We start from the raw sequence: 27,347 nt of genomic DNA, 5'->3' as shown, positions 1-27,347 counted from the left end.
GCCCGGAGGAAACCATGGGTGATCCAGATTAGCATCAGCAGAGACGGATAAGGGGAGAGATAGAAGGAAATGCATGATTTATCCCATAAATGAAGAGTTAAATTGATAGTGGGGACCGAGTATGCCGAGGCTTGTCTACAATTCCTAGGGAGCCATACCAATGCCCCAATCACACTGCTGTGAAACAAGGAATTCTCAATATCCACCCTCTTTTTAGATCTCTGAGTAGAGTCTCAGGAAACTATATGATTAAGATTACAGGCAATGTAGTAGTAGTGCAAAATAGGGAGCCCCAGACCACCTGAGACCACACCTTTGCTGAGGATCAAGGATCTAACATGGGGTGTTTGACCTGCCCAAACAAAGTGATTCCAAGACTTTTGCAGGGAGGCCAGAGTTGCATGAGACACTGGGATTGGGAAAGTTGGAAACAGATATAATAAACGGGGAAGGAAGTTAATTTTAAGAATGTTTATCCTACCAAACTAGGAGATAAACATATGAATCCAGCAGTCAAGAACCTGTGACAAAGTCCAAATCAAGGGAACAAAATTAGCTTGGTTAAGGGAAAAGTAGGTCTTTGTGTTATACACCCCAAAATATTTAATGGCAGATGGTATCCATAGGAATGGGAACATGGAAGTTACTGTTGACTGTAATTGAGAGGAGACATGTAGGGCAAGAGCTTCTCATTTGGAGTGATGTATTTTATACCCAGGAAAGGAGCCATAAAGGGCAAGCTCCCTTTGGAGATTAGGTAGGGAGATCAAAGGGTTGGAAATTGTCAAAAGGACATCATCCGCGAAAGGGACAATTTATATTGGGTATTGCCTACTGTAATGCTCTAAATATCTACATTAATACAAATGCATGCTGCAAGGGGTTCTATACATAAGGCAAAGAGCAAGGGTGATAAAGGGCATCCCTGATGGGTGCCATTAGCCAATAAAAATTGGGGGGAGCAGACACTGTTAGTGAAAACCATGGATGAGGGGTGGGAGTAAAGGGCTTTGATAGCCGAAAGAAAATGGCCATGAAATCCAAATGATGATAATGTAGAGAATAAGAAGGGCTAAGAAATAAGATCAAATGCTTTTTCAGCGTCGAGTGCCAGGACAATGGAGGGAAACTTAGAAGCATTAATGTGGTGAATTAAGTTGATAGTGCATCTCGTGTTGTCCGAGGCCTGATGGCCTGGAATGAAACCCATCCGGTCAGGATCAATCAGATAGGCTAATACAGTGTTCAGTCTCGTAGCCAGCACCTTGGCAAATAGCTTAAGGTCGGTATTCAACTAAGAAATAGGCCTGTAGATGGAACAAAGGGAGGGATCTTTTCCAGGTTTAGGAAGAACTATGATATGAGAAGCTGTGATGTCTGTATGGAACGGGATGCCATGCATGATCTCATTAAATAGGTGACCCATGTGTGAGAGCAATTGTGGGGTGAATGTTTTGTAATACACCATTGGATACCCATCTGGTCCCGGCGCTTTAGTAGGCTCCTGGGATTTAAGTGCATTTTATAATGCTTCCACCGATATTTCGGCGTTTAAGAGACCTTGGGTGGACTCATCAATTTGAGGAAAGGTACATGAATCTAAGTATGATTGGGTTTCAGAAGTGTGTCATGTGAGGTCCGAGGGTAAATCAAGATTATATGAGGCTCGATAATAATCTGAAAATATGTTAAGAATAAGTGTTAGGTTATACGTCGGTTGACCAGCAGGGTCTTTAATGGAGTATAGAGCCTGGGCTGCTTTTTTAGCGCAAAGTTTATTAGCTAGTAAGGTGTGAGCTTTATTGCTGTTATCATAAAACTGTTGATAGGCTCAACGCAAAGACCTTTCCACTTTCTCAACCTGAAGAGATTGCAATTCATCTCTCTTTAAAGAGCCGGCCAAAAACTTTTTTGGATTGAGTGCGTTTATGTTCCCTATCTAACTCAGTGATGGAGTTTTTTAAGAAGGTAATCTGTTGGTCCTGTTCCTTTTTTTACGTGAGGCATACTGAATAATGTTTCCCTCATATAACTACTTTGTGATCCTACCAGAACGTTGAGACGTCACTGTCCCAATGAGCATTAAGAGTAAAATAATCTTACATTTTGGACTTCAGCAATTCTTGAAATTGGGGAATTTTTAATAAGGTTTCATTATGTCTCCAAGGAGACCTACAACATTTAGTTTCAAACAACTCAAAAGTAGCCGTTAAAATGGAGTGGTCCGACCAAGTGTTAGGTACTATGCGTGACTGTGTTGCAGTTTGGGAAAGAGAAGCACAGCAGATGAATAAAACATTATGGGAGTATACGTCATGAGGCGTAGAGTAAAAGGTATAGTCTCGGGTAGTAGGACTGAAAAAACGCCAGACTTCAAATAGACCAGTCTCATCTATACTTTTTTGTAGCGCAGAGGAAGGGGGGAACATGTCCCTGCTTGGAGAGGAGCCCAATTTGTCCATTAGGGGAGTCAGTATCATGTTAAAGTCTCCTCCTACTAATGTTTTGTCTTTACAGTAAAGGTGAAGTTCATGAAAGAATTTATGAAAAAAAATGGATTTGCCAGTGTTAGGGGCATATAAATTAGCAAGAGTAATTTCCTTGTGTCCGATCAAACCTCATATCATTATATATCTTCCTTCATTGTCACTTTTGGAATCTAAAATTTGGAAGGGAAGGGAACCTCTGAGACGAATACCCACTCCATTACATTTTGAGACATGGTTGGAATACCACAACAAAGGGAAAGCTTTTGAGTACAAGGAAGAATGTGACTCCTTCTTCAGGTAGGTCTCTAGTAAAAAGACTACATAACCTTTTAGTTTGAGGATAGATATATGGAGATGTGAGTATTTTTGAGGGGTATTGAGGCCCTTGGCATTGATTGATAAACAAGTTAAAGGCATCATATAAGATTACGGAATTATCACCTAGACAAATAAGATTAAAAATAAGTAAATAAATAAAAATAATAATAATACATTTTGTTTTCTATCCATTGGACCCTGTCTGTAAGAGGGGTTGGGGGAGCAGATACGGTTGGGAGGGGGTGGGAGCAGAGAGGATGAAGACAAGAAATAAGCAGGAAGAAAATAAAGAGTAGTAATGAAACCAAAACTAGTGTTAAGGGAGGAAAAAGAGAAAGTGTAGTATGAATAAGTAGTCAAAAATTCCCCAGAAGACCAGGTAGTTGACTACAAAGGTTGTGCTCTACAGAATAGAGAGCTCACTGGTGGGAATAAAAGCAGTCAAGATTTGCAGGCTTCCGAAGAAGCCCAAGTAAGAGAGGAAAGCAAAGATCCCTGGTATTGGGGGGTGGAGTGGCTAGCGGATACAACACCGCTCCCCACTGAGAGCTACAGATAAGAATATGTAAAAAAAAACTTAATGTTAAGTAAAAAGTCCAGACAAAAAAAGAAAAACAGGGAATTTTGAAAAAGCTAAAACTACAGTAAAATAGAAACCAATAAAGCAACCATGGTGTAGCCCCCTAAAACATGTACTGTTGACGGCAATAGTTAGTATAGCTTTTCAAACCGAAAATAGAAGACAGACGTGCTTAGGGTCAACAGCTTAAAATTAAGAACAACCTATAAAACAGTACAGCAGATACAGAGGTTGGCCTAGATAAAATGAAAAAACAATCATCATAGAACACAGCCTTAGCTGTGATAGAAGGTAGGTAACTGTGTAGTAAGGACAAGTACAACACACCTATAACTGTGTAATATCAAACAAGTTATAGAAGATAAAAGACATCAGTAAGTAAAATATAATGAAAAAACAATGAAAAAATATGCGAATGTGGACAAAACTTTGAGAGAAAATCAAACCCATGTCAGAAGCAGTCCATGATAGTGAAAAGGCACCAGATCTTCTAGGATGAGGTCCAGATGACAAGGCTATGTGGAGTTTCTTGAGCAAATAACCTAGTCAGGAACCATTTAGGAAGGTGAGGAGGCACCAGATCCGCCAAAGACCCGATGGATTATGCCAGGTAGAGTTTCCTTCCTATATAGAATGGACAGAGTGAAGGTGCCTATCAGCGGTCACCAAAAGGTGAAAGGGGAATCCCCATCTGTATGTATAGCCATTGTCTCAGAACACGGTAGTAATTGCCCGAAGTTAACTCTTTTGGCCATGGTTTCTAGCGCAAGATCCTGGAAAATCTATATCTGAGAGCCCTCGAATAAGAAAGAAGTGGCACTTCTGCTGGCATTAGACGTTAATGAAGTAATGAGATCCAAAATCATGGCTTGATTAGATTGGATATCTTCTTTCGTGGAAGGAGCCGATATATGATCCATGGTAGGATTAAATGGTAGGATTAAATGCGGAAATGTTGGGCGAAGTAGCTGAAGTTAGCAACTTTCCCTAAACTGCATATGATTTAGGGGTTTATAAACTACACCACATCTTAGTTAGCTTCAGGTCTAACTCTCCAAACCACTGGATAATAAATCCAGCAGTATGGATGACAGAACTGCTGGTGACATATGGTGGTTTCAACTACAGTCAAAACCACACAATGATATATTTGCCATAATGGGTTTTATGGTGTACTTACTAATTGCTCATTTAACCTGAGGATTTCCATTATGAAGATCATATGTTTCACGTTTCCCTACAATCATAACCAACCATGGCTGGGTACCGTGCTGCTGTAAAATGGACAGCTGGATTTATACACACTGCCACATGAGAGTGGGCCCAGATTCCACCTTTTAGGTCCCAGCATAAGGATGATGGTTACAGGGAGCAATGCATACACATGAAGATGGAAAGATACTGTCATACAGTAGATGCCTGGATATTTGGGTGGATATTTGAATTAGCATAGAGTCTTATCTCCTGTATGTTACAGAAAAATATAGATAACAATTACATACCTGTGTATATCCTAGCACATTCAGCAACTGTGCCATTGGAAGTGTAGTTTCAGAGTGGATATCTCCAATAAATCCGGCCACCTTACCCTGTTCCATGCATGCGTAATTCGGAGCTGCCAGCTTGGGCCCAGACAGTATCTGCAGAACATCTTTTATAACTTTCTTTGTATATTTACAAGAATTGTACACGTGATATCCCAGAGTAACATTGGGCAGAATCTCCGGGTTACTATTAATGTCATCAATGGCCAATATAAAAGCCTGGAGCTGCTGATATTCTCTCACATGTACACTGTAAGAAAACATATATCCTAATTATTGTAATAAACAATACAACAATACAATACAGTTTTATTGTCATCAGTAAAAGAAGTTTCACAGACGAAATTCCTTTGTGCAAATATAGCCGTTATAGTACAATAGCAATAACATTCACAAAAAAAAACAAAAAAACAAATCAGGTATGCAACAATCAAACTGCTGATAGGAGGAAACTGTTGTGTAAATGACTGGTACGTGCCTTCAAAGGTAATTTATCGAACAACTTATAAAAAGGATGGCTAGAGTCCAATAAAATATTTCTACCTCTCTTCTGAATTCTAGATTTGTAAAAGTCCTGAATGTTTGGAAACCGCACTCCAATGATCTTACCGGTGGTCCTAACCATTCATTCAAAAGCACTCCAATCACTTGCAGTGCAGCTGCCATACCAGACTATAATTCTAAAACACAAAATGCTCTCAATAGAGCATCTATAAAAGTTTAGCATAGTCAATTTGCTAACCCCGCATCCTTCAGACGCCTCAAAAAGAAGAAACGGTGCTGAGCTTTCTTCATTAGACATAGTGAGTTCACCGACCAAATCAGGTCAGAGGAAACCAAAGTACCCAAGAACCTGAATAAATCGACAACCTCAACATCCACACTATTAATAAAACAAACCATGGTGTTAATATGCATAAATGTAATACAATACTATACAAGCGATTCCATTGTTTGTATGAAAGTATTAACTGTAAATAATATCTTATTGGTTTGTACTTACTAGAGATGTGCACCAGACCCTTTTTGCAGAATTTGGATTTGGCTCTATTTTGTCGTACGGCTCTGGATTTGGTTCCAAAGTGGCCAAACCGCTGTGACTGGTTTTGGATTTGGATTTGCATTTGCAATTTTTTTTAAAGATTATCAAAAAAATAAAGAAATAAATATAATAACATAATTTGGGTCTTTTTTTTAGTTACTAGAGTATTACTAAACTCAATAACTTAAATTTCCAGTTATTTCCAGTCAATTTAACCACCTCACTGCTCACAATTTTGTTTTCACAAATATTGCCCAAAAGCTGCAGCGAGCTGGCTGGTTAATAAGTGACAGAGCAGCCACACAAACACACGGCAGTTTATAGCACATCTATGAAACCTTGCTACAGCATCCTGTAGTGCAGTGCACAGAAGAGTGCAAACAATACAGTAGATCTAAAAAAAAATTTTTTTTAACTTAAAGTTCAGTTAAAACTGCATGGATCACAGGGCTTATAGCTGCAAGTGAACAAAGCACATAGCGTACCAAACAGTAGAAGCAATAGATATATATTTTTTCCAGTTTTTTTAACTAGCAGCACAGTTCAAACTGAGTGGAACACATAATTTATAGATGTACATGAACAAAGTACACAAAACAGTACAGACAATAGAAATATATCTTTTTATTTTTCACTTTTTTAACTTGCATCTTGGTTCAAACTGCATGGATCACAGAGCTTATATACAGTGCATCCAGAAAGTATTCACAGCGCTTCACTTTTTCCAAATGTTGTTATGTTACAGTCTTATTCCAAACTGGAATAAAATATTTTTTTCCTCAAAATTCTACACACAATACCCCATAATAACAATGTGAAAAAAGGGTTTAAAAATTTATAAAAATAAAAAACGAAAAAAATCACATGTACATAAGTATTCACAACATTTGCTCAATACTTTGTTGATGCACCTTTGGCAGCAATTGCAGCCTCAAGTCTTTTTAATATGAAGCCACAATCTTGGCACACCTACTGTATCTTGGGGCAGTTTTGCCCATTCCTCTTTGCAGCAGCTCTCAAGCTGCATCAGGTTGGATGGGAAGCGTCGGTGCAAATCCATTTTCAGATCTCTACAGAAATTTTAAATCAGATTCAAGTCTAGGCTCTAGCTGGGCCACTCAAGGACATTCACAGAGTTGTCCTGAAGCCACTCCTTTGATATCTTGGCATTGTGTTTAGGGTTGTTGTCCTTCTGAATATGAACTGTTGCCCCAGTCTGAAGTTAAGAGTGTTCTAGAGCAGGTTTTCATCCAGGATGTCTCTGTACATTGCTGTATTCATCTTTCTCTCTATCCTGACAAGTTTCCCAGTTCCTGCTGCTGAAAAACATCCCCACAGCATGATGCTGCCACCACCATGCTTCACTGTAGGGATGGTATTGGCCTGGTGATGAGCGGTGCCTGGTTTCCGTTAAACATGACACCTGGCATCACACCAAAGAGTGCAATCTTTGTCTCCTTAGACCAGAGAATTTTGTTTCTTATAGTCTGAGAGTCCTTCAGGTGCATTTTGGCAAACTACATTTGGGCTGCCATGTGCTTTTTTATTAAGGATTGGCTTTCGTCTGGCCACGCTACCATATAGGCCTGATTGTTGGATTTCTGCAGATATGGTTGTCCTTCTGGAAGGTTCTCCTCTCTCCACAGAGAATGCTGTAGCTCTGACAGATTGACCATCGGGTTCTTTGTCACCTACCTGACTAGGGTCCTTTTCCCCCGATCACTCAGTTTAGACGGCCGGCCAGCTCTAGGAAGAGTCCTGGTGGTTCCGAACTTCTTCCATTTATGGATAATGGAAGACACTGTGCTCATTGGGACCTTCAAAGCAGCAGATATTTTTTGGCACCCTCCTATACAGGGTTGAACAAATGCCGCACCTGTTTCTTAAAAGCTCTCTTTACATATATTTGTTTCAATCCTGAGCACTCATGTTTTGTTATTGTTATTAATTACCTTTTCTTCAGTTTGTGGAACTACAGGTCACAGCTAGCTCCTGCATAGTTGTCTCCCAGTGCCTTAGCTCCTGCACTCAGCAACTGACTTCACAGGTGTCTGGATTCTGTAATTACAGCTCGTTACCTGAAAACTACTATTCAGCTTGTCAGCCTGCTCAGTCTGCACTGCAGCTGCATGTTATATCAATTACTGGGGGCCTGTCTGGTGCTCACAACTGATTGGTCCAGCCTGTTCTTTTAAGCCTCTCAATCCAAAGAGGCTTTGTCAGTTATAGCTACTCCATGTGGTATTCTGCTCTCTGGTTCCTCTCTGTTCTCAGTTCATCTGTCCAGTGGGTATTACCTTGTTCCAGTATTGAATTCCAGCTTCAACATCTTGCTGACGACTTTAGCCTACCGACTGCCGTTACCCTGTCTCCAAGTGTCTGCACCCCAGTCCGTCCGTGTGCCGCTACCTCCTGTGTCACCCCTGGAGTGCCTGCTGCTGTTCCATCTCCACGGCCCCAGCGTACCATCTGGCCGTGTGCACCCTGCCACCTTCTCCAGTTCCTGTTTGTTCCTGTGTATCCCTGCAGTTGGTCATATACAACACTAGTACCATAACTCTAGTCCAGTTCAGGTATCAAGTGACCCAGACAGGGGGACGTGACCTGCACGTCGGAAGCCGCAAAGCCCATATCCCCTTGCGGGGTTCCCTGGTGAAAACCTCCCGGCGTGTTAGACTCCGCGCCTCTGTTCTGTGTAACGTCAACCACTTGGTACCTGATCCCGTATTCCGGATTCTGCACCAGTTCCTGACATTATAACTGGCCCACCACTTCCTGGGCATGGACCCGTCACAGCAAAATCCGGCTCAAATCTTGGCTGGTCAAATACAAAATTTGACGCAGCAACTGCAAGATCTAAAGCTCCCAGTTTCCACCCAGGAAGAAACTAGCAGGTCATTGGTTGTAACCAGAGCTCCTGGGCCTGAACCAAAGCTGCATCTTCCAGATCGGTTTACAGGTGACCGGAAACAGTTCCAGAATTTCCGTGATAGCTGCAAGCTATATTTAAGACTCTGGCCATTATCGTCTGGTTCTGAGGCTCAGCGAGAAGGTATCATCATCTCCCTCCTGCAGGTGGAACCCCAGTCCTGGGCGTTCGGAATAATAATGGAGAATCCCGCCTTGCACACAGTGGATTCCTTTTTTTAGCGCCCTAGGAATTCTTTATGATGACCCGGACCGAGCAGCTTCTGCAGAGGCTCACTTACGAGCCCTGAGACAAGCGAAAAACACGGCTGAGGTATACTGCACTGAGTTTCGCAGATGGGCAGGTGATAGTGGTTTGAATGACCCAGCCCTCCGAAGTCAGTTCCGCTTAGGCCTCACTGAGCTAATTAAAGACTACCTTGTCCAGTATCCTACTCCTGAAACCCTGGACAAGCTCATGCTGTTAACAATTTGAGTAGATCGTCGGATCAGGGAATGGAGGATGGAGAAAGGTGGAGGGTCACCATCTCCCTCAGCAGTAGCCTTGGAAGAAGCCAAAGATTCCAGTGAACCCATGCAGATTGGGGCCTTTCGTCTTTCTGCTCAGGAAAAATCTCATATTCGATCGATGGGCATATGCTTATATTGTGGAGCAAAGGGTAATTTTGCTAATGTTTGCACCCTGAAGTCTGGAAAAGACAAGACCCAGGGGTTAAAGGGGACTTACTCCTGGGTCTGGCTGGAATCTCTCCAAAAAATTCAGTCTTGCTTCCAGTTCAAATTAGTCTACCTACTCAGCAAGTTGCAGTCAAGGCTTTTGTTGATTGTGGTGCAGCTGACAACTTTAAGGATATCTCTTTTGCCCGGTCTTGGAACATTCCTATACTAAAGATGAAGCCTTCTGTGACTATTTGTGGCCTTGACGGTAACCCCTCCTCAGTGGGCAAGTGTCTCAGCAAACTCCTCCTGTTCATTTAAGTACTGGTCTTCTGCATTCGGAGAAGATTAGTTCCCTCCTTGTCAATTGCCCAATGGCCTCCATAGTTCTATGGCTTCCATGGTTGAAATCCCATAATCCATCCATCTGCTGGAAGACAAGAGAACTCTTACAGTGGGGAACAGAATGTACAGGAAGATGTCTGTCCTTGCCAGTGCGATGCTCTCAAGTTATACCAGAGGGGCAACCGACTCCATATCATTCATTTGCGGATGTCTTCTCCAAGAAAGAGGCGGATACTCCCCCCCCCCATCGACCTTACGACTGTGCCATCAGTCTGGTATCCGAAGATAAATTTCCTAAGGGTAGATTATAAGATCTTTCTTTGCCAGAAACTAAAGCCATGGAGGATTATATTCAGGAGAACCTAAGCAAAGGGTTTATTCATCCCTCAAAATCACCAGTAGGAGCAGGATTCTTCTTTGTGGCAAAAAAGGACGGCTCCTTACGTCCATGCATTGATTATAGAGGACTCAATAAAATCACTGTTAAGAATTCTTATCCTTTGCCTTTGATTTCCATGTTGTTTGATCAACTCCGGATGGCGGAAATCTTCTCTAAAATTGATCTTCGAGGGGCATATAACCTCATACGAATTAAGGCCGGTGACGAATGGAAGACGGCATTCAACACTCATTCTGGGCATTATGAATACCTTGTTATGCCATTTGGATTGTCAAATGCTCCTGCCATCTTCCAAGATTTTATCAATGATGTGCTCTGAGAATTCCTGGGAAAATTTGTTGTGGTCTACTTGGATGACATCCTGATATATTCACGGTCACTTGAGCAGCATCGAGTCCATGTCCAGATGGTGTTGCAAAAGCTCCGGGAGCACCAACTATACGCCAAGTTAGAAAAATGTAAATTCGAAGTGTAGGAAGTCGCTTTCTTAGGCTACATCATCTCTCCCAAGGGGTTCTTCATGGATCCCAGTAAGCTTCAAGCAATTCAAGATTGGGCACAACCTACTAACCTTAAAGCTATACAACGCTTTCTTGGGTTCGCTAATTACAGGAGATTTATTTGTTCATTTTCAGACATTGTTGCACCTATTGTTGCTTTGACCAAGAAAGGTGCGGATCCGTCACATTGGTTACCTTCAGCTCTACAAGCTTTTCTCAAGTTAAAAAAAGCCTTTATATCTGTACCTGTTCTTAGTCATCCAAATCCTGACCTGCCTTTTGTTATGGAAGTGGATGCTTCTGAAGTTGGAGTGGGAGCAGTCCTATCGCAGAAAGATCCAGTGGATTCTAAACTTCACCCGTGCTCTTTTCTGTCCAGAAAGTTCTCTCCTGCCGAAGCCAACTATGATGTTGGAAATCGTGAACTGCTTGCTATCAAGTGGGCTCTAGAAGAATGGAGGCATTGGTTGGAAGGGGCGAGACAAGTGATTACAATCCTCACTGACCATAAAAACCTATCCTATATTGAATCAGCCAAGAGACTGAATCCAAGACAGGCACGATGGGCATTATTCTTCACTAGATTCAACCATGTGATCTCCTATCGGCCAGGATCGAAGAAACTTAAAGCAGATGCCTTGTCACGAAGCTTCCTTCCAATTCAAAATTCATCCTGCTCTTCTGAACCAATTATTCCTGTTTCCAATATCCATGTTGGTCTTGCTCAAGATTTAGTCTCCCAGATTCAAGCCAAACAGTCTCTTGCACCCATGGGGACTCCCTCAAGACTCCTCTTTGTCCCTAAAGAGTACAGGAAAGCAGTTTTATCTGAATTTCATGTAAAAAGAGTCTCTGGGCATCTAGGGATTTCTAAGACTCTGGATTTATTGTCTCGCTCAGTTTGGTGGCCTTCTATGTATCAAGATGTTAGAGTGTTCATTCTTGCTTGTGAGATCTGTGCTCAACATAAAACTCCTTGTATATTTCTGTGGACTTCGTGGTTCATCTTCCTAAGTCATCGGGGTACAATACCATTTGGGTTGTGGTAGACCGGTTCAGTAAGATGGCTCACTTTGTTCCTCTTCGCAAGCTCCCCAGTGCCTGGGAATTGGCAACCTTGTTTATCCAACATATCTTTAAATTACATGGATTATCACAGGACATCGTCTCCGACAGAGGAGCTCAGTTTATTGCTCAATTCTGGCGAGCTTTCTGTTCAGCCTTGGATATTAATCTTAGTCTGTCCTCTGGTTATCATCCACAATCCAATGGACAGACTGAGCGAGTGAACCAGTCTCTTGAACAGTATCTCCGTTGTTATGTTTCCAAGTACCATAACGATTGGGTGGACCATCTGGCATTTGCTGAATTTGCATATAATAATTCCAGTCACTCTCTTCTTCATCCATGTCACCCTTCTTTTGTCTCTCTGGGTTCCATCCTAGGTCTAACGCTTTTGACATCCTGCAGCAACAGACTTCTTCCCTTGATCCTGTAGCTCATCTGAGGAAAATTTGAAGGAGAGTATGTCTGGCACTCAACCAAGTCTCTGTTCGTTCCAAACTATTTGCTGACAGACGAAGAAGACCTTGTACTTTTAAAGTGGGTGACATGGTGTGGCTGTCCACTCGAAATATCAAGTTACGCCAGGCCTCTTAAAAATTTGGGCCTAGGTTCATTGGTCAATTCCGGATTATTAGACAGATTAATCCAGTAGCCTTTCAACTCCTTTTACCAAAATCACTTAAGATCAATAACACTTTCCACTGTTCCTTGCTGAAACCAGCATTTGTGTCCCAGAGATTTAGAAGATCTCCTTCCAGAATGCCTGCCGCTGTGTTAGTCCAAGGTCACAAGGAGTTTGTTGTGGAAAATATTCTGGATTCCAAGTTCAGGAGGGGTCAAGTTAATTTCCTCGTGCATTGGAAGGGTTACGGTCCGGAAGAGAGAACCTGGGTACCAGAGCGGTTTCTTCATGCACCCAGACTTAAGAGGTCTTTCTTCTGTGAATTTCCGGATAAGCCCGGTTCTAGGGGTTCTTAACCCCTCTTCAAGGGGGGGTACTGTTACAATCCTGAGCACTCATGTTTTGTTATTGTTATAAATTACCTTTGCTTCAGTTTGTGGAACTACAGGTCACAGCTAGCTCCTGCATAGTTGTCTCCCAGTGCCTTAGCTCCTGCACTCAGCAACTGACTTCACAGGTGTCTGGATTCTGTAATTACAGCTCGTTACCTGAAAACTACTATTCAGCTTGTCAGCCTGCTCAGTCTGCACTGCAGCTGCATGTTATATCAATTACTGGGGGACTGTCTGGTGCTCACAACTGATTGGTCCAGCCTGTTCTTTTAAGCTTCTCAATCCCAAGAGGCTTTGCCAGTGATAGCTACTCCATGTGGTGTTCTGCTCTCTGGTTCCTCTCTGGTCTCAGTACATCTGTCCAGTGGGTATTGCCTTGTTCCAGTATTGAATTCCAGCTTCAACATCTTGCTGACGACTTTAGTCAGCCGACTGCCGTTTCCCTGTCTCCAAGTGTCTGCACCCCAGTCTGTTCGTGTGCCGCTACCTCCTGTGTCACCCCTGGAGTGCCTGCTGCTGTTCCATCTCCACGGCCCCAGCGTACCATCTGGCCATGTGCACCCTGCCACCTTCTCCAGTTCCTGTTTGTTCCTGTGTATCCCTGCATTTGGTCATATACAACACCTCTACCTTAACTCTAGTCCAGTTCAGGTATCAAGTGACCCAGAGAGGGGGCCGCGACCTGCACGTCGGAAGCCGCGAAGCCCATATCCCCTTGCGGGGTTCCCTGGTGAAAACCTCCCGGCGTGTTAGACTCTGCGCCTCTGTTCTGGGTACGGTCAACCACTTGGTACCTGATCCCGAATTCCGGATTCTGCACCAGTTCCTGACAATATTATTAGATATTCAGTGATTCCTTCTGCTTTACACTTAATATAATTTAGTCATTCTTCGTGGAAAGGAATTTCTATTAGCAGGTGCAATCCTAACGCATAGAGGTACTAAACCCATAATGTTAGTTAATATAACTATTCTTTATTTGATATACACTAAAATTGTAGGGACTGGTGAAATATTAAAATATAGTGTGATTAGAAAAATAAAGTGTGATATAAAACTTCAAGATCAATGATTACTCAATGTGATTTAATGTCCCAAATAAAAGGCTGCTTTGCCTAAGATCTATGTGTGTTTGTGTCTTTCTTACATTGTCCTATACATTAATCTGTGGGTTAAATGGCAAATTGTCAGTATATTGTTAATTTCTCCTTTTTACTGTAAACATGTATCAATTGTAACCCTGTCTATGGATAACTCAGTATATTTCAACAAGGTATAATTGTTGTAGATATTTAGTTACACGGTATATACTTTGTTATTTTTAAATACCAGAGCAGTGTACATTCATAATCCTGTCATAGGTCCCTTATTATCTGCCTTGCATAGGTTTCTTTTGGGATTGGGCAGGATGAGATGTACTCGTTCAGTTATATAATAATACCTGTGCATTTCCAGTGTCTCCTTATCACTGAGACTATTTAGCTGGAATAGATTTTATATACTTAGTGTCATCTAGTTTAATATATGTTGCACAAATTGTATAGGTGCTCCCATTCCTGACACAGTTTTTCTTACCATGTAATTAAGTTCTACTTGGAGACCCCTCATGAAATTATTACATGAATGTGATGTTATATACTGCCATGTACCTAAATAATAGGATCTCTACAATATACGTAGATCTCAGCTGTGCTGTTGATAATCTCCCTGCTCATTTGCTGATACTGGCTCAAGACTATGGGACTAATTCAGTAAGGAAAGCAGATGCTGCTAATTAGCAGAATTTGCTATCCTTTTGGTCGCAGGCTGGGGACCGCAGATTGCTGGGGAAGGACGCTCAGCATACAGACCAGCGCCAGCCCCTTTCAACAAGCAGAAATTGTGATCGCTTCGTGATTTCTGCTTACCAGCAGACACTAAGGATGACTGCTTCCGGCGCAGGAGTCCCAGCGCCATCTTAGCCACTGCGGCAGCTGCATGTGACGTCATGCAGCCGCGTCCATGCTCCCGACATGCCCCTATTTGTGCCACACCACCCACCTGGCCCTGCAAAGCTTCGTCTCCTCCCTGGAAATGGAGCATTGCCCGCCCAACCCCTTCCCAGTGACCACCTCTGCTTGATTGACAGGCAGAGGCAATCACATTTTCTGCGGACCCCTGCAGAAAATACGGGAGCATGCGCAGGACGGGCACTGCACGTGCGCCCGCATATTTTCAGCAAAAATTCCGGTTGGATCACACACTGCGATCCAACCTGCATTATCCCCTATGTCTCTGCAATCATTAGAGTTATATTAAATGTATCCACATTGGTTACAACGTTGGTGTTGTTTGTATCATTCAGTGCTGCGTCTCAGCAGTCACTGGATTAGAAAGTGTCTACTTTAATTATATGTGAGTATGGTAGAACATACAGCAGTATACATATATCGTGCTGGGTGGTCTGTATTGATGCCGCTCAGCTGTGTGATCTCACACCACTAGCTCAGCACTGAGCTCAGCATGCATGCAATCTGAAGCTGCGGCTCACAGGCTTCCCCTCCTCTTTCAGTAAGGAATGCTGCTGCCGGCATTGGATGTGGTGGGGAGCTGTGCCCACACTGTTAGATTATAATATCAACAGACATTTCTGTATAAACACATCATATTTCACAGTGAGTATTTCACATTGATCAGAAAGCAGCCCACGGCTGTTCCACCATATGCTTCCTCAGGACTCTAACCAGAGCCTAAATTTCTGTTTCCTCTTATCCCCTATACTCAATTCTGATTGGAAAGGAGACCTTTCAATCTTCTGTCCTATCCTTCTATTGAAATATGGTGTCCTTTTATTGGGAATCAATACACATCATATACTAGTGGTGAGTTCTATATCCCCCCTTTTTCCCCCTTCAGTTTTTATTATTAATACCAGGGTGGAGATACAGTATTATTAAATTCTAAAGAAATGGGATGTTCAATATCTAATTTCACTTTTTAATAAATACTCGTACTTATTAATAGCTTACATTAGTTAATGATATTAATTAGATTTTGCTGTCGATCTCATTTATATATTCATCTGATTAACTCTTAAAATTCATATTAACATGTTCACTCCAGAAATCAAGACATTATTTTGATGTAACAATTAATATAGAATACTAAATAGTATAAATTCTTCATTGCTGCTATTACTTCAATATTATGACATGATGAAATGGACCTTCAGTATAATAATTATCCAAATAAATTCCTCCTAAGTGATTATGAACTACTATAATTATTTTGAAATTAGTGCACAATTTTTATTATGTTTAAGTTTAATTGTTTATATTATTTTAGTGTTGTGTTATATACTGTATAATCACTATAGTGATAAATAAAATATTTATTATGGATATATATTATAACATATCCTTTATTCCTTTTGTGCCATGTGAAATCATCCCATTTATTATTAATGGGGTATCCTTATTATATTGGTGTTGTCACAATTAGCAATATCCTAATAGCTGATGGGTTCTGATGTCAAGCTATAGAACACATGGTAAATTTATAAATATATGTAAGGTCATATAAATAGCTAATTTGTATTATACTGTATTATGCAGAGGATAGTTTGTCATACATTAGCAATTAACCAACCTACCTGGCACTGCCACGGGGCGGGGGTTCACGGGCGGTGGACATTATGTCAGTTTGCTATGCGATCGAGTCCGGTGTACAATAATGTGCATAGAGCTCACCTAGCCCTATTGCCTCTGTGTATTTTAGCTAGGGGATTGTGACGCTCCTTCAGCATTGCCCTGTAACCTGCCAAACCTATGCCGTCACTCGCTCCATACCCAAGCGCTGCCACAAGGCGGTGTTCACGGGCGTCAGTCATTTTTTCAGTTTGCTATGTGATCGAATCCGGTGTACCATAATGTGCATAGAGCTCACCTAGCCTTATTGCCTCTGTGTATTTTAGCTAGGGGATTGTGACGCTCCTTCAGCATTTCCCTGTAACCTGCCAAACCAATGCCGTCGCTCGCTCCATACCAAAGCACTGCCACAAGGCGGGGGTTCACGGGCGTCGGTCATTTTTTCAGTTTGCTATGTGATCGAATCCGGTGTACCATAATGTGCATGGGCTACTGTACCATACTATACTGTAGGTGTGGGCAGTGCAGCTTCTATGGGGCCTTTTCACCTGTCGATCTATACCATGTTGACCTTAAGACCCTGTCGACCTAGCATCCTTGTCGACCTATCTATTGTTGACCAATAGTGGTTGACTCAAACAATGTCTACCTACTTACTGTCGACCTAACATACCACGCCCCATTGTAGTGTGTGGTACAGTATAACAGGAACTGTAGGACATTTTAATGTTATATGGACCGGAGCTCTGTAATGAGGCACAATACAAATGGGGAGCACTATACAGTGTATAATAATGTGAATTGGGGGTACTGTGTGGCATAATGTGCACCGGAGCTCTGTAATGAGGCACAATACGAATGGGGAGCACTATACAGTGTATAATAATGTGAATTGGGGGTACTGTGTGGCATAATGTGTACCGGGAGCTCTGTAATGAGGCACAATACAAATGGGGAGCACTATACAGTGTATAATAATGTGAATTGGGGGTACTGTGTGGCATAATGTGTACCGGGAGCTCTGTAATGAGGCACAATACAAATGGGGAGCACTATATAGTGTATAATAATGTGAATTGGGGGTACTGTGTGGCATAATGTGTACCGGAGCTCTGTAATGAGGCACAATACGAATGGGGAGCACTATACAGTGTATAATAATGTGAATTGGGGGTACTGTGTGGCATAATGTGTACCGGGAGCTCTGTAATGAGGCACAATACAAATGGGGAGCACTATACAGTGTATAATAATGTGAATTGGGGGCACTGTGTGGCATAATGTGTACTAAAGCTCTGTAATGAGGCACAATACAAATGGGGAGCACTATACAGTGTATAATAATGTGAATTGGGGGTACTGTGTGGCATAATGTGTACCGGAGCTCTGTAATGAGGCACAATACAAATGGGGAGCACTATACAGTGTATAATAATGTGAATTGGGGGTACTGTGTGGCATAATGTGTACCGGAGCTCTGTAATGAGGCACAATAAAATCCTCTATCCTTTATCCTCTATAAAATGACATCGTCCTTCACTATTCCTGTTATTTATCGCTCTGTACACATTGCAGCCTCATTAATCCACTCCCCTCTTATTAACACTCATGAGCTTTTTACCTATCTATGTACACTAACTGTCACATCCTCTACCTGTCACCATAAGAAACTATCACACACCTCCCCTAACTATACCTATCTCTCTCTTCTTCTGCTTCTACTTGCTCGTGACATATCCCCAAATCCAGTTCCCATCCACATACCACGCTCACATTCAGCTGATTCACAACAGAATATAAAATCAACAAACCTTATCAACATCACTTGTCTCCCATCTACCTCCAAGTCACTAAAATGTGCTTTATGGAATGCACGCTCTGTTTGCAACAAATTAACAGCTATTCATGACCTTTTCATAGCAAACAAATTCAATATGCTGGCTATAACAGAAACCTGGCTCACACAATCAGACACTGCCTCCCCTGCAGCACTGTCACATGGTGGCCTCCACTTCACACACACCCCCAGGCCTGGTAACATCAAAGGAGGGGGTGTTGGAATATTACTATCCAAATGTTACACGCACATTGTTTTACCACCTGTTCCCTCACTCACATTTACATCCTTTGAAGTACACTCTATTAGGATTTTCACCCCTTTCTCTCTGCGTGTTGCAGCTATCTATCGCCCACCTGGGCAACCCAAAAAGTTTCTGGAAGATTTTTCTGCATGGCTCCCTCACTTTCTATCCTCTGACATCTCCACCATCATTATGGGTGATTTCAATCTCTCTATTGACAGTCCACAATCTCCCCATGCCTCTAAACTACTTTCTCTAACCTCCTCTCTTGGCCTCTCCCAATGGACTGACTCCCCTACTCATCAGGAAGGCCACTGCCTTGATCTTGTATTCACTAGACTATGCTCTGTTTCTGAACTCACTAACGCTCCTTTCCCTCTCTCAGATCACAACCTTATCACATGCATGCTCTCCTCCATTACTTCAAACTCCATGTCCCTAAAGTCTACAAGGACACCTCTTACCCGCAGAAATATTAACGCTATTAATTTTCAACAACTATCTACCTCTCTGCAACCACTGCTTTCACCAATTTCTACATTCACCTCTCCAGAGACTGCTGTGTCACACCTTAACCAAACTCTAGTAACAGCACTTGATGAAGTGGCTCCAGCTACCCATCACACTCCACGTAGACTTAGATGTCAACCGTGGCACTCTAAATACACTAGACACTTACAAAAACTCTCAAGAAAAGTTGAACGCCAGTGGCGTAAATCTCGTAGTTCAAGTGACTTTCTCACATATAAGACCACCTACCACTCTTATCGTACTGCTCTGGACACTGCCAAACAAACATATTTTCAATCTCTCATCTCTGCTCAAGCCTCTAACCCCAAGCGCCTTTTTAATACATTTAAATCACTTCTTGTCCCTCCCTCACCTAACCCACCAGCCACTGTCAGTGCGCAAGATCTTGCTTCCTATTTCAAGGACAAGATTGACAAGATCCGAAATGAAATGGTATGCTCTTCCACAGCAAGTGACCTGCTCAATTCCCTGCCTGAACCCTCTAACACCTTCTCTTCCTTTGATCCTACAAATGAAGATGAAGTATCTGCACTCTTTTCATCTGCCTACTCTAATACCTCTCCCCTTGACTCTATACCCTCACAAATTAGTAAAGCTCTGTCTACTGTGCTCATCCCAACCTTAACGAAAATCTGTAATCTCTCCCTGTCTACTGGTATCTTTCCTTCTCTATACAAGCATGCAGTGATTACTCCCATTCTGAAAAAACAAAACTCTGACCCGAACTCTCTCTCTAACTACCGTCCCATCTCTCAGCTCCCATGCCCCTCCAAGCTACTGGAGAGACTTGCCTACACTCGCCTCACACACTTTCTTAACTCACACAGCCTACTGGACCCACTTCAGTCAGGATTTCGTGCCCAACACTCCACAGAGACAGCACTGACTAAGGTAGTGAATGATTAGGTCACTGCTAAATCTAAAGGACATTTCTCTCTCCTTATTCTCCTTGATCTCTCTGCTGCTTTTGACACTGTTGACCACTCTCTTCTCATACAAACACTACAATCCCTAGGTATTCAGGACACAGCCCTTTCTTGGTTCTCATCCTACCTATCTAATCGCTCCTTCAGTGTTCGTTTCTCTGATTCCACCTCTACTTCGCTACCTCTCTCAGTTGGAGTACCGCAAGGCTCAGTCCTAGGTCCTCTGCTTTTCTCTATCTATACCACATCTCTTGGCAAACTAATCAACTCTTTCGGATTTCAGTACCATCTGTATGCGGATGATACTCAAATCTACCTATCCTCCCCTGATTTGTCACCATCTGTATTGGGCCGTGTCACTGAATGCCTTTCTGCCATTTCATCTTGGATGACATCTCGCCACCTCAAACTTAATATTTCCAAAACAGAATTAATTATATTTCCACCGGCCAATAGTAGTTTCCAACCTGATATCTCTATCACTGTTGAGAACTCTGCAATCACCCCTACCCCACAAGCTCGCTGCCTAGGTGTCATTCTTGACTCTGAACTGTCCTTTGTTACCCACATTCAATCTGTCTCAAGATCATGTTACATACATCTAAGAAACATATCCAAAATACGCCCTTATCTTACACAAGACACAGCAAAAACTCTAATCCATGCTCTCATTATCTCCCGCATTGATTATTGTAATAGTCTCCTGACCGGTCTACCCAAACATAGGCTCTCACCACTACAATCCATTTTGAATGCAGATGCGAGGCTTATCTTCCTTGCCAGACGTTCATCGTCTGCAGATCCGCTCTGTCAGTCCCTCCATTGGTTACCGGTATTCTACCGTATTAAATATAAAATACTTTTACTCACATACAAGGCTATTAACCAAACTGCACCAACATACATCTCTTCACTCATCTCAAAATATCTCCCTACCCGACCTCTCCGCTCTGCACAAGATCTACGTCTCTCATCCACACGCATTACTTGTTCACACTCAAAATTACCGGACTTTATCCGGGCTTCACCCACTCTGTGGAATGCCCTCCCACGCACAGTAAGACTTGCCTCTAGTCTCCAAACCTTTAAATGTTCCCTGAAAACTCACCTCTTCAGACAAGCCTATCAAATTCCTGACCCACCCACATAACCTTCAGTGCTTCCCTATCTAATTACATCCTCTGTAGAGTATTCATAACATCACATATCTTGTCTTTCTTTAGTCTCACACCCTCCTGACACTTGGATAACTTTGTGGGGTATCATCATACAACCCATTAAGAACCTAGCAATATGGTGGACCATTATGCAATAGGTAGCATCTATCCTTGTGTATCTATGCCTATTTCCCTATAGATTGTAAGCTTGCGAGCAGGGCCTTCCTACCTCTATGTCTGTCTGTTTTTACCCAGTTTTGTTCTATTACTGTTGTTCTAATTGTAAAGCGCAACGGAATATGCTGCGCTATATAAGAAACTGTTATTAATAATAATAATAATAATAATAATAATAATAATACGAATGGGGAGCACTATACAGTGTATAATAATGTGAATTGGGGGCACTGTGTGGCATAATGTGTAGCGGAGCTCTGTAATGAGGCACAATACAAATGGGGAGCACTATACAGTGTATAATAATGTGAATTGGGGGTACTGTGTGGCATAATGTGTACCGGGAGCTCTGTAATGAGGCACAATACAAATGGGGAGCACTATACAGTGTATAATAATGTGAATTGGGGGCACTGTGTGGCATAATGTGTACTAAAGCTCTGTAATGAGGCACAATACAAATGGGGAGCACTATACAGTGTATAATAATGTGAATTGGGGGTACTGTGTGGCATAATGTGTACCGGAGCTCTGTAATGAGGCACAATACAAATGGGGAGCACTATACAGTGTATAATAATGTGAATTGGGGGTACTGTGTGGCATAATGTGTACCGGAGCTCTGTAATGAGGCACAATACGAATGGGGAGCACTATACAGTGTATAATAATGTGAATTGGGGGCACTGTGTGGCATAATGTGTACCGGAGCTCTGTAATGAGGCACAATACAAATGGGGAGCACTATACAGTGTATAATAATGTGAATTGTGGGTACTGTGTGGCATAATGTGTACTGGCAGCTCTGTAATTAGGCACAATACAAATGGGGAGCACTATACAGTGTATAATAATGTGAATTGGGGGTACTGTGTGGCATAATGTGTACCGGAGCTCTGTAATGAGGCACAATACGAATGGGGAGCACTATACAGTGTATAATAATGTGAATTGGGGGTACTGTGTGGCATAATGTGTACCGGAGCTCTGTAATGAGGCACAATACGAATGGGGAGCACTATACAGTGTATAATAATGTGAATTGGGGGCACTGTGTGGCATAATGTGTACCGGAGCTCTGTAATGAGGCACAATACAAATGGAGAGCACTATACAGTGTATAATAATGTGAATTGGGGGTACTGTGTGGCATAATGTGTACCGGGAGCTCTGTAATGAGGCACAATACAAATGGGGAGCACTATACAGTGTATAATAATGTGAATTGGGGGTACTGTGTGGCATAATGTGTACCGGCAGCTCTGTAATGAGGCACAATACAAATGGGGAGCACTATACAGTGTATAATAATGTGAATTGGGGGTACTGTGTGGCATAATGTGTACCGGCAGCTGTGTAATGAGGCACAATAGGAATGGGGAGCACTATACAGTGTATAATAATGTGAATTGGGGGTACTGTGTGGCATAATGTGTACCGGAGCTCTGAAATGTGACATACACAAAATTAAATACTGCTGCACAGAAGAGTCACTCTGTAAGCATTGGGATGGGGGCCCCTTCAGAATGTTGCTACAGTATGGGTCACACAAGGTTCTGTATAAGCCCCTGTGTTTGGTGTACAGTATCTTATGGTGCATTGAGCTCGCTTATTCCCATAGCCCTCTGTGTTTTTTATCTACCATATTGAGACGCACATTTCTAGGCCTACAGTATTTAATATACAGTAAGCAGCATTGCTGGTAGGAAATTATTGAAGAAATTACATACAGTAGTGACATGTACTGTATGTAATGCTGGTACAGTACGTCAGTTGACCCTTATGCTGTACAGTACTATAAGTCCCACAGAGCCCATGCACTTCCAAGGAAGGTTATTCATCTGTTTTTATACAGGAAAGTAATTGCAATCCGTAACGCTGTGTCCCAAAACTGGAATGAGGAGGTTGAGGACTCGGGGTCTCCTCCGATGGTCGGGAAGAAGATCCGGAGGTGGGTCGTAATAAAGACAGCTGGATGTAGTTCCTCCTCATGCAGATTTATTAATAAATAATGCTTGAGAATGATGTTGAAGAACTCTGAATGAAGAAAGAATGATGACTTGGAGACACTATTGAAGAACTCTGAATGAAGAATTTAATGATGATTTGAGAACGATGTTGAAGAACTCTGAATTAAGAAATGAGTGATGATTTGAGAATGATGTTGAAGAACTCTGAATTAAGAAATGAATGATGATTTGAGAACAATGTTGAAGAACTCTGAATGAAGAAATGAGTGATGATTTAAGAATGATGTTGAAGAACTCTGAATGAAGAAATGAATGATGATTTGAGAACCATGTTGAAGAACTCTGAATGAAGAAGTGAGTGATAATTTAAGAATAATGTTGAAGAACTCTGAATGAAGAAATGAATGATGATTTGAGAACGATGTTGAAGATCTCTGAATGAAGAAATGAGTGATGATTTAAGAATGATGTTGAAGAACTCTGAATGAAGAAATGAATGATGATTTAAGAATGATGTTGAAGAACTCAGAATGAAGAAATAGATGCTGGAAGCACAGTAGCTTTGCGAGCGGAGAGACCCGCTGTGATGCTGGAAGCACTGGGACTCTGTGGCTTGAGAGACACGCTGGGCTACTGGAAGCACTGAGAATTTTGTGAGCTGAGAGACACGCTGGGCTGCTGGAAGCACTGGGACTTCTGTGAGCTGCAGCGTGAGCCTTGGAGAAGCTATGCAGCGACAATATTCAGGCACTGGAGCTCTGCCTAGTGCTTAATTTTGAATAGCCCGCCATGTCTTCTGATTGGAGGAGAGAGCTCCAGCCGCCCCATTGTCCATGTTGTCCACATGTTGCTCTCCGGGATCCGGAGACACACCAGCCAGACGCTGGGAGCAGGAGACCGCTGGAGTCGACCCCCCCAGGAGACCCAGCGCACGGCGGATGGGTAGGCTTGGTGGTCACCGTGGTCATAGTGTGACACACTGATGTGGTATTTTCAATACAGTACTGTACAGTACAATTTACAGTACTTAAATGTAAGCATTAGGTACAGGTTGAGTATCCCTTATCCAAAATGCTTGGGACCAGAGGAATTTTGGATATGAGATTTTTCCGTATTTTGGAATAATTGCATACCATAATGAGATATCATGGTGATGGGACCTAAGTCTAAGCACAGAATGCATTTATGTTTTATATGCACCTTATACACACAGCCTGAAGGTAATTTTAGCCAATATTTTCTATAACTTTGTGCATTAAACAATGTGTGTCTACATTCACTCAATTCATTTATGTTTCATATACACCTTATATACACAATCTGAAGGTCATTTAATACAATATTTTTAATAACTGTGTGTATTAAACAAAGTTTGTGTACATTGAGCCATCAGAAAACAAAAGTTTCACTATCTCACTCTCGCTCAAAAAAGTCCGTATTTTGGAATATTCCGTATTTCGGATATTTGGATATGGGATACTCAACCTGTACTGTATAGTAAACATGTACAGTATTAGCTTTTATCATAAAACAGTTGCACATTTTCAGATGTGTACATTTTAGAATACAGTATTTACAAATGTTTTTTCTCCACACAGGAGTTATGGTTGGACAACATGTCATTAACTATCAATAAAAATATGAGCAAGATAATCACCAACATGAAAAAAGACAATAAAAGCATCAACGAGATCCATGCATGGCTCAAGGAAAGTGGCATTATAGTCACTTTAGAAACGGTGTGCTATCATGCCCAGATTTGCATTTCCTACAAAATGCACATGGGACTTACTGTACAGTACTGTAATGTTTAACTGACTTACTGTATACAATAGATAATATTGTTGTAACAGTAAAGAAAAAAAGGAACACTTTATCTTCCTGTCATTGTGCTGTTCATTAATTTATATTTTTCATACTGTATTGTACTGTAAGAGAGTGCAAGAAATTGTGGAGGAACTAACTCATGAGGATGATGAGCGTACTGCTTTGCTAATAAAACAAATTCTCCATTCCAAGTATGACCTGGACATATCGATCACCAGCATTAGAAGGTTGTGAAGGAGAATGGGATGGACCTTTGTTGATACAAGGTAAATTACTGAAAGCAGTATAAAGCATAAATGCACACTTATTCACAGTTAATAACACCTTGATAAGTTATAAAACAATGACGTAAATCATTTTACAGAGGGTGTACTGTATACTGTATATATATATATATATATATATATATCTGTACAAACAGCCCGGCACTCCCACAAATAGCAACACGCCTCGGTGCCCTCAGAGAGGCATGAACACAATACAGAAAAAACTGCAGCACTCAGGGACTAATAGAAAGTCAGTGTATTAAGCAATACATAACATCCATCGACGTTTCAGGGAATTTAACCCCTTTCTCAAGATGTAAGGGTATCAAAGAAGGAAAAGAAAATCCCACTCACCTATAAAAGAAGAGGGAGAGCCCGCCATGACACCCGTGCGTGCTTTCCCGAGCCTCCAGGTCCGGCATGGCGGGGGGGGGGGGGTGCCAGGAGATGACGCAGCATGACGTCCGTGCTGAGCCCGGATGTCTGTTGCCTGGCAACGCCTGACGCTAGGCCCGCAGACCGGAGGCTGGGGAAAGAAGGAGGAACAAAAGGGTCAGCGCTTAAAGATAGAAACAAACGGAGTATTCACATAACAATCTATGTCCAAACACAAGTCTGCTAAGTGCAGCAACCTGACCCAGTATAATAACCACAGTCCTCTAGTCGGCACAAGTGAAGTAAAAGGGGCTAGTAATACCCGCATGCAGGAAGAAGGGGAATGGCTGTGCAAATAGGCAGCTTAGGCAGTATAGCCCATAGTGATAGTCAGCAGAGCAAATTAGACCAAGGGGCAGGTTCATACATCCCCAGCCCCAATAAAGCTAATACCACTATGCCACAATTCTTTCCTTGAGGCCCGCTGGGTGGATCGTATTGAGCCCGTAGATCCAGGACGCCTCTTTACGGAGCAATAAGCCATCATGATCGCCTCCCCTGAGCAGACCTGGGGACATGATCGATGATTATATGCTTGAGATCTCCCAGTGCGTGTTTAGCCTCCAGGAAATGTCTGGCCACTGGTTGGTCAGAAGGGGACCCTGCGATGGCGGCCTTAATGGCCGAGCGATGGAGGGCCATGCGTTCCCTCAAAGTCCTGATTGTCTTCCCTACATAACAAAAGTTGCAGGGACATATGATGAGGTAGATAATGTGTGTGGAGGTGCAGGAGACGACAGTAAAGAGGCGTCCTGGATCTACGGGCTCAACACGATCCACCCAGCGGGCCTCAACGAAAGAATTGTGTGGAGCACTTTCGGATAACTGCGGAGGATGATACCAGTCCCCGTTTGGCACAGGTTGGCCGGGGACTGGCTCCACGATAAGTGGGACATAGGGGTGCGCTGACACCCTGGGACTTGACTTTGTTTATTTATTATGCATAGTGGTATTACATTTATTGGGGCTGGGGATGTATGAACCTGCCCTTTTGTCTAATTTGCTCTGCTGACTATCACTATGGGCTATACTGCCTAAGCTGTCTATTTGCACAGCCATTCCCCTTCTTCCTGCATGCGGGTATTACTAGCCCCTTTACTTGTGTTTGGACATAGATTGTTATGTGAATACTCCGTTTGTTTCTATCTTTAAGAGCTGTCCCTTTTGTTCCTCCTACTTTCCCCAGCCTCCGGTCTGTGGGCCTAGCGTCAGGCATTGCCAGGCAACAGACGGCCAGGCTCAGCGCGGACGTCATGCTGCGTCATCTACTGGCGCCCCCCACCATGCCGGACCCGGAGGCTCGGGAACGCACGCATGGGTTTCGTGGCGGGCTCTCCCTCTTCTTTTAAAGGTGAGTGGGATTTTCTTTTCCTTCTTTGATACCCTTACATCTTGAGAAAGGGGTTAAATTACCCAAAACGTCGATGGATTTTATGTATTGCTTAATGCACTGACTTTCTATTAGTCCC

The sequence above is a fragment of the Pseudophryne corroboree genome, chromosome 1, assembly GCF_028390025.1.
Source record: "Pseudophryne corroboree isolate aPseCor3 chromosome 1, aPseCor3.hap2, whole genome shotgun sequence".
Taxonomy (NCBI): Eukaryota; Metazoa; Chordata; class Amphibia; order Anura; family Myobatrachidae; genus Pseudophryne; species Pseudophryne corroboree.
Note: the sequence above shows the minus strand (reverse complement) of the source record.